A 9,460-nucleotide genomic window follows, 5' to 3' on the forward strand; every position below is an offset into this window, starting at 1 on the left:
AGGACCCATCTGGGACCTTGGGTGCAGCCCTACACTGTGCCTTTGAAATCCCAGATTTCCCAATGGCAAAGATGGGTGGAGATGGATTTTTATGACTCCAAAAAGCCACTCTGAAGATTAATGACTTATGTTTTGCAAAGTGTTTTTAAATCCCCAGATGAGAGCTGCTCATACAGTCGGCTACTATATGATTAGCATTTGCTTGCTTTAAAGTGGTTAGTCCTGCCATATTTCAAGACCCCAAAAAAGACCCAGATTAAAGGCAATGCCCAGGAGTCTAATGATGGCTTTTAGATTGCACTTCCCCAGAGGCTGATGAGCTGACAGAGATAGAACACTCGTATTCAGCACCACCTTTACAGAGACATATTGCATCTTCACTTTCAGATGTGGGATCAAGAGCATAAAAGTCACATTTGAACCAACATCTGATGTCTCCCTTGAGGCCATGCTGCAGACTGCCACCATGCTGTTCTGTTTCTGGAATGTTTCCAGGCTAATAGCAAAATGATTTCTTATGGGACTATCAGAGGGGAAAGACTGAGTGGAGCTTTATCTTGCTACTTAGAAAAATAATTAGTAAATAAGTTTGAATGATAATCACAGAAAATCCAAACTGATTTAATATATGTGGCTTCTAATGATGTGTGAATTAATTAGAAACTATACTTACAATCTGATTATGCTTAGGTAGATCAGATCAAAGGCCAGTTTTGGAATTCTATATTGTTGTTGTCTATTTCAAGAATGATTTTTTTGGCAATTTGAGCAATTTATACTTTAAAAGATAAAAATAAATTTCATTGATGTAATAAGGAGAAAACAAAATTACTGTATTGCTTTTCCCCTATGAAGCATTTTCCCTTTTCAAGTTTTTTAAAGGATATTAAAAGCATCAGAGTTCCAGTTAAGATGGTGGAGTGAGTAAAGGCTGTGTTTGACACCTCTCACAACTACATCAAAATTAGAATAAATTAAACTACAGAACAACCATCATTGAAAACTGCCTGAAGTCTAGCTGAACCAAAGTCCTACAACTAAGGACATAGAAAAGAAGCCACCTTGAGACGGGTAGGAAGGACAGAGACACGGAACATGCTGGACCCACACCCACATGTGGCGCTTAAAAATAGGGAGGTCTATCCTAGCTGCAAGGTCCCACCTAAGGATCAAGGGGTCCTAGCCCATCAGGCTCCCCAGCCCTGGATTCCAGTGCCTAGAAGAGAAGTCCCCATACCGGGTGCTGGTCCATAAAATAGATAGGTGCCAGGGGAATGAGAGATGAAACTAGAGTAAGCATGTAGTCTTCACTAAGAATGTGACTATTAGGAACATAGTAGTAGGGACTTGATACATAAGAACCAAGTTGCTACTAGCCTAAAAGCCCTGGAAACTGGCCACCTTTTCTTGAGTGTCCATTCTATGACAGGCACCTTGCAAACATTATTATTAATATTCACAACTCCAAGATCAGAGTGATTATCCCCATTTTACAGATGAAAAAAAATCAAAGGCAAAGAAATTAAAGCGTTTGCCCAAGTTCATGTTCTTACTACAGTGCAGAAAAAGCATAGTTCAAACACAGGCTACTCTGACATCCAAGTCCATGTACCATACTTCCTCACAAACCCAGTTAACATGAATCGCATAGCTGCAAACACATCTTTATGCATCTCTGTTTATTTATATACTTGGGTCTGTGTTATGTGTACAATCTTTAGAAACAAAAGCATAGAATTCATATAAAATAGTGACTATATTTTACACAGTAATTGAAAGCTATTGTCTGAGAAATTAGTTTTGTGTCAGGTGTGACATTCAGTCTGAATGGAATAATAGAGAAGACTAAAAATAATATACCTTAACCAATCATGAGCAAAAGATATTGGATCGTGACCAGCTTAGATCAGTGATTCTCAAAGCATAGTCCTTGAACCATCAGTATCAGTATTATCTCAAAATTTGTTAGGAGTGCCCCATCCCGACATATTGAATCAGATACTCTGGGGGTGGAGCTCAGAAAACTGATTCAACAAGCCTCCCAGGTGAAGGTGATACATGCTAAATTTGAGAACACTGGTTTAGACTTTAACCAGTTCTGATTCTACCTCTAAGGTTAAAGCATCCCTGAGGACACAGGATGGAAAGTGAACATCTAAACAGATTTGGGGCTCTGACAGCAAGAAAGCTGTCTGCTAGGAAGTCTCCACAAAAAAAAACAATACAAACAAAAAAAAACCACTTCAGGGGATCAGAGAAGGGTCACAGGCCTCAAGGGAAGTGAGGTGTGATTTGGCCAATAGGATGGGAGAGTTTCATAGGACCAGAAAGGGCATTTCAAAAAGTGTAAACAAATGAGAGAAAGAAGTCATTATAGTTCCCTTAACCCAGAGCCACTTAACTAATTAGGGTTTATTTGTTGCAGATAAAGTAAAAATTCATTTCCTCAAATGTCAATCTAATACATATGAAAACCCCCAACTCCTTCTTTTTCAATTACAAATATGCCAAAGGGGAATAGTAATTTTAAAATATTTCAATGTAAAGTAAGCAACTAATCCCCTTAAGATTATTTTTCATATTTAGATTAACTTAGTGAGACCTTGTATTACTCACATGTAGTTCCTCCATATACCTAAAGTATTATCATTACTTTTCTCAAATGGCCAGTACAAGTTTAACAACGATATCTGGGGTCATATTTTTAACTACTGCTTTGTGGTTTTCTAATGTGAATAAGAAAGGAATACCAAAATTTGGCAAATAAGTAAGTTAAAGACAAGTAACAGACTGAGGGAGTATTTACAATACACAGAATAGGAAAGGAGTTAATATTCATAATACAGAAAGAGCTCCTACCAGCAAAAAAGAAAAACAACTCAATAGAAAAATGAGCATAGGAAGCAAACAAGTCATTCATTCATCCAAAGACAATTTTATTTTAGATTCAGTTTTGTTTGCATACGAAAGGGCTCATCCTTCCTAGTTGCGTGACCTTGAGCAGTTTATTTAAACTCTGACTCAGTTTTCCCACCAGCCACATACTTCATAAGGTCTTTGTATTAAAATACATGTAAAGTACAAAAAGGCTCAGAAAATGCTAAATATTGCTATTATTATGTTACATATTACAAGATAAGCACTCTAATAGGCACTAGCAATTCTCAAAAGGAGAAAAATTAATGTTTTATGTTTCTTATCTTTGTTAAAGTTCTCACCGAGTTTATTGAGCATCCTTATAACTGGTGTTTTGAACTCTGCATCTGATAGATTGCTTGTCTACATTTTGTTTACTTCTTTTTCTGGAGCTTTGTTCTTTTGTTTGGGACACGTTTCTTTGTCTCCTCATTTTGGCTGCCTCCCTGTGTTTGTTTCTATGTATTAGGTAGGGCTGCTCTGTCTCCTGGTCTTAGTAGAGTAGCTTTATGTAGTAGGTGTCCTGTACAGCCTAGTGGTACAGTCTCCCTGGTCACCTGAGCTGGGTGCTCCAGGCATGTCCCTTGTGTGGATTCTGTATGCCCTCCTATTGTAGTTGAATCTTGATTGCTGTTGGCACAACAGTGGGAAGGATTAACCCTTAGGTTGATTGGTTGTGAAGACTGGCTGTGACTACAGTGGAGGAGCTGTTGTGCAGGGGCTTACCCTACAGAGCAGGATTCGCTTTAGCAGGGCTCTGGTGTCTGCCCAGTCTGCCTTTGGATGTATCATTTGTGGAGGTGGTTGGGTGGTGCTCTGGTGTGGTCTGAAGCTCACCACCAGGTGTATTGGTTCTGGGGCCTCTTGGGAGGGGCTCTCTTGCAGCATAACTTCAGCTGCTGTCTGGGCCCTGCACAGAGCCACTTGGTATGAGCTACAAAGTGATCTGCAGATGGTTGCCTCTTGTGCTGGACTTAGAGGTGCCCGGGAAAGGCTAAGCTGTGAACAGAGGCCAGCTGCCAGTAATGCTGGGCTTGAGGCTGCTTAGCAAGATGTACAGGGAACACTGAGACCAGATGCTACTTGTTTACAGTTTGTGAACCTTTGAGAGATTATAGGAAAGTCAGGAGCATGAATCAAGACAGGCCATTTGTATGGAAAAGCCACTGGAAGGGACTTGGGTGGGCCTGCAAGTTGAGTAGGGCAGGGTCTCTGATGTGTCACTTCTATTCCAAGAAATACTCACCACTTGGAGAAGAGCCTAGCAAGGAAGCCACCCAATCTACATCAAACTGTGATATGAAAGAGAAATAAACCTTTGTTTATTAAGCCACAGAGATTTTCAGGTATATCTGTTCCATAGAACGGCTTAACCTAGCCTGATTACTACAGGCTCCATCAGTGACTTTATATTCTACTTAAGATTTAGAATCCAGAGTGTCATTTAAAATAGACAGATGATTGAAGTTTAAGTCTTCTAAGGTGATCACATTCTTCCTTTTACATAACTATTCACATCCCATCTCCCAAACATATGCAAAAATACACAATACTACTTGGTACCTTTTCATGAGTTCACTAGCCATCCTATCTAATAGATGCTCCTTTCTCAGGGAAGTCTTATGCACATCCATTCTACTTAATCCTTTCTCTGTAGCATTTAGGAAGTTGAAAACAGAGAGGATGATGAAGATAAGTTGAAAACACAAATTTAAATGATAAGAAAGAGAATATCACCAGAAGGTTTTATACATATCAGGAGAGTATTTTTCAGCATTAAAAATCATATCATATCAACATACCATTTCAAAAGAACACTTTCTTGACTAAAAAAAATTCTAGGCACATATATTATTTCAACTATATGAACTCTGAAAGAATAAAATACTTGAAGGAAGGGAAGAGTAGACATGCAATGAAATGTTTTTGAATTTTATCGTGTCTGGTGCCAATCTGTACATTTTTCCTACCTCTGTCTTCCTGGGCATAATTCATACATTGATTTGACTTTATTTGGGCTGTTCCAGCCCTCAACAAGGATATGCTTAACATTTAGTCATCCTTCCTATTCGAGGCTTAGGGAAGGAATTGCTAGGATCTCCGATTGCAATATGAGCCCCCTTTACTGCCACTCATACCCAGGATGTCCAAATGATCAATAGTTTCCAGTGTAGACCCTGAATCTATCCTCTTTAAGTTCCTATCATTAAGTTCTTGCTTTTGAGTTTATACAAATTTTTCTTTGGTCCCTATTTCAAGCTATTGTTCCTAAAACTATTCTTGCTAATCCTGCCCCACCCCATAAAAAACTTACCCCCTTAATTTGGGGCCTATAATCAAGGATGGTTAATAATACTGAGTATTAACACACCATATGCTAAGCTGCTTTCCTATGGCATCTTTAAATCCCCACAACCATACTTTAAAGTAGGTACTATTATTAGCGCACTCTCCAGATGAGGGAACTGAAACCTAAAGATGTTAGGGAACTTGCCCAGAGTTTCCAGACTAGGAAGTGGCAGAGTCACTGCTGTCTGACACTGTTTAATTTAAAGAATTAAATGTACCATGGTATAATAATTTCAAAAAATTAATGTATTGTCCAGAGGCTATCCAGTGGAAGTGATTATTGGACTAACAGACCATGTGCTGCCCTGTACTGTCTAGGGCTTCCTAGACAGCTACTTAAGAGAGACCTGAGTGTGCATGTGTGATGGTGGCATGTTGGGGAGAGAAATCAGCCCAGCCAGGAAGGTATTACCCAAGTCAGTCCATAAATAGACAGCTCAGATACAAGAGCAGAAGCTAAGGTTAATTTTTCCACCAGTAAATCAAGAAAAACAAATGTAAAATTCACAACTTTTGGTGTTAGCCAAAAGTTTAGGCAAGCTCATCTGAAAACTGAAGGCACGCTATGAAAAACAGTATGGAGGATCCTCAAAAAATTAAAAATGGAATTACTATATGTAAATCAAACCATGGTGCTATATGCCTTAAACTTGTATGTCAATTACTTTTCAATAAAACTGAGGGTGCACACAAGAGAGCCCTATGTATGTGATGCCTGAACAGGTAGAACTAGGTTGGGGGAAGAAGATCAGGAGGACTCCTTAAAGGAGTTTCACCTGTTGCTGACCATCTTCTCAGCACTGGATTAATCCAGCCTCATTTCCCCTCCACACCTCCCTCTAGAATCAGTTAAATCGATCTGATCTCTGAAAGGTTCTTTATCGTTTTAAATCTACACTGTTACATATTCCGAGTAAGAGAAAAAGACAAGATTCCAGTTATTTGTATAGGTTAAAAAAAAAAAGTAGGTGAAACTGAACTGAAATACTCTATTTGGTCCAAGATAAACATAATCACACCCACACTCATTTATTTGGGCAACATGTGAAGTTATAATACAGATTTAACATCGGGTTTCAAACCATGCATTGAATAAGAGCACCCTCATCAGGCCACAAAAAATTTATCAAGTTCTATTAACAGTGCTAAATTGTCGCTTAGCTCCCAAGATGAGAAAGTTGTGCAACAATAAGCGAAAATTACAGAAGTATATGCCGGCCATCCCATAACTGCCCCCCAAAGCCATCTTACCATCTTATCATTTAATAAAGGCAATTTCTAGGCAATGTTTTGTGTGTAGGTAGGGAAAAGAACATTAAAGTCAAAATGTTTTAGTTCAAGCTCTAACACTATGCGACCCCGAGTAAATCAATGAACCTCTCTTAGCCTCCATTTACTCATCTCTAAGATGGGCATAACCGTTACTAAGTCTGCTTCACTAGGATCAAATAAGATTCATCTCAAAGTACTTTGTAAAATAAAAAACAAAGATAAATATCAGATATTATCAGTATTATCTTTACTGGAATGATATAGATGAAGAACCATTTCATTTGGAAAGATCGAGAAGGGAATGCCTAAAAAGACATTTGTTATTTCTGTGAGATAAGTATTCACTTTTTAAAAAAGTGAATGTGATCTTTAATTACAAGGAAAAAGCACTAGCTTTGCAGAGGATCTTTGCTACACATAAAGATGTGCACTTCAGACCCATATCTTAGATGATCTACTTTGTAACTCCTTGTCAAGGATTTGAATCATTTAAATTAGAGGTCAGTATTAACAAAGATTCATTAAGTACCAGAGAGGGCCTGCTATGCTAGGTATTCAAAAGAGCCCAGTGAAATGCATTGAATTTGTATTTAATTCTTAGATGCGAGGAGGCATCTCAAGAGGTCATCTAATGTAGCTAGTAAGTTTCTTTTACAGCTCCTGTGTCAGAGAAAGATCTCAAAAGATAAAAATCTGTAAATGACAGTTACCTCTAGGAAGTGTATAGTTCAAGGTGGTACCATCACATCTGTATTGTTCGAAAGTTTTAAATAATGAATACATGTTGCTTTGTCACTTAAGGAAAATGATTTGTTAAAGTCAGTAAACTTTTTTTTTTAACTGAAGCCACATAGTTCGAAGCCTTGGTTTCAAAGGACATTCTAGAGATAAGATGTATAGCCTAAAACAAGATTCCAGACTCCTTTGCTTGCATTACACCTACGAAAACTTTGAAAACTATTTATTTTCTTATGTAGTTTTAAGTGAAACATCCAATGATGCAGGACAGGGCAAATTTCCCCAAGTTGGTGGGGGAAGACTAAGCCCAGCACCAAGAGAAAAGGGTCATTTGGCAGAAAGTGTAGAAAGAATTCAACATACACGCCATAGTTGGAGTCAAAAGAAAAGTTTATTAGAAAAGGGGTAACACTCCACAGTGGTCTCCTCAGAGAGGCAGAGAGAGAGAGGGACCAAGAGAGACGTGGAAAGACAGTGAGTAGCGGTGAGCTGAGTGTTCAGGGAATTCAGTTTATATAACATTCCTTAGTTCCTGTGAGTTATTGTTTAAAAGATTTTGTTAACCCATTTCCTTTGATGTGGACCTATAGTGAGGAAGGGGAAGAGTATATCGCATGAAAAGGTAAGAACATTAGAGTGAAAGGCCTGTTGGCAGTTCCCAGCCTTTAATCCATAGGTTCCCCATGGTTTTAACCATAAGGAATGACTCTTGGTTCCTGGTTCCCCTTCACAGGTGTGGTGAATGCGTTGTTAGTAATCCAGAACTGATCTTCCTTTGTTCTGAAGGTGTCCTCCTGGCTTGGCTGCAAGACTGATCAGCATATTACAGTCTCTGAATGTAGCTTGATTAACATTTTTAATTCTCTTGACTCCTCCCTACATTACAAGTTTTTTCATTATAAACATACTCACAAAGAATATAATTTTGGCATGTTGTAAATATCGATATTTTTAATGTATACAATTGAATCTGAATGTTATAGTAATTTGATATCCATTTTCACACATTAACAAACAAGCTCTTCTTTAAAAATTCTATAGCACTCAATTTTCTCTTTTAATTCTGAACCACTCAAGGTCCAGTGCAAAAAACAGAAACCACTCAAGGTATTTTAAGCAGAAAGAAATTTAATAGAGAAAATTGGGTTCTTACGAAACCACCAGAGCAAGCTCTAAGTAAGCTTCCAAAAGTCCAGCCTAGGCAAATATTACAGGGATAGAAAGTGGATCCATGGTTTCCTAGGGCTGAGTGTCTGGGGAGTCAAGTGAGTAATGAGTAGTTAACAGAGTAGTTTTACTGGAACATGACCCTGTTCATGTATTGTCTATGCTGCTTTTGCGCTACTAGAGTTGAATAGTTGCATGCAACAGAGACTGCTTAGTCCTTAAAGTCTAAAATATTTACCATCTGACCCTTTAAGAAAAAGTTGGCTAACTTTTAAGGGAGGGTTACCCTTTGATTTGAAGATGCAGTGTCAGAAATAAATATGTAACTTTTCACCTTCTCTTCTTTAAAATTAAGCTAAATAAGCACTCAGGGCACAGAATGAGATACTGGTGAAAGCAAGTCCTTGCCAATTGTTTCTCACTGACAAGAATGGTAAAAATACAGAAAATAACTTTGCAGACTGGAGTTTGCTTCTTACAAACTTTAAATATTCTAAATCTAAAATAAATAAACAATAGTTTTATTTTTAAATGGTAATAGTTAAAGTGCACTAGAAACTGCAACCTTTGCAATTATTTAAATTTATGATGAAAAATTTTAGATGTCAATTTAAAAACATATGTGGAGTACATAGCTGTTTTTGTTTTATTGTATTTTTTTAATTCTTAGAGAGAACATGCAAGCAAAAATGTTTAAAGACCCCTAGCCCAAAGAAGAAAGTCATCTCTGATTTTAACAAGAACCCTAGATGGATATATAACCTCCCCCTCCCCAACTAGAATTATTAAAAATTAGCTATCTTTCTTTTATTATTACTCATTATTAAGGCACAATGTATCTCTGTTCATTCAGCATATCACATTATAGAGGTTTCCAGAAGTAAAGGTCTATATACAAGTTATTCCAGGTATGGATACATAAGTGAAGAGGAAACTAACATCTATTGAGCATTTATTATTTGCCAGGCTCTACATAAATTATCTTATTTCTTATCTTAATTCCTTACAATTATACTTC

Source organism: Pteropus vampyrus, unplaced genomic scaffold, assembly GCF_000151845.1.
Source record: "Pteropus vampyrus isolate Shadow unplaced genomic scaffold, Pvam_2.0 Scaffold56, whole genome shotgun sequence".
NCBI classification, from domain to species: Eukaryota; Metazoa; Chordata; class Mammalia; order Chiroptera; family Pteropodidae; genus Pteropus; species Pteropus vampyrus.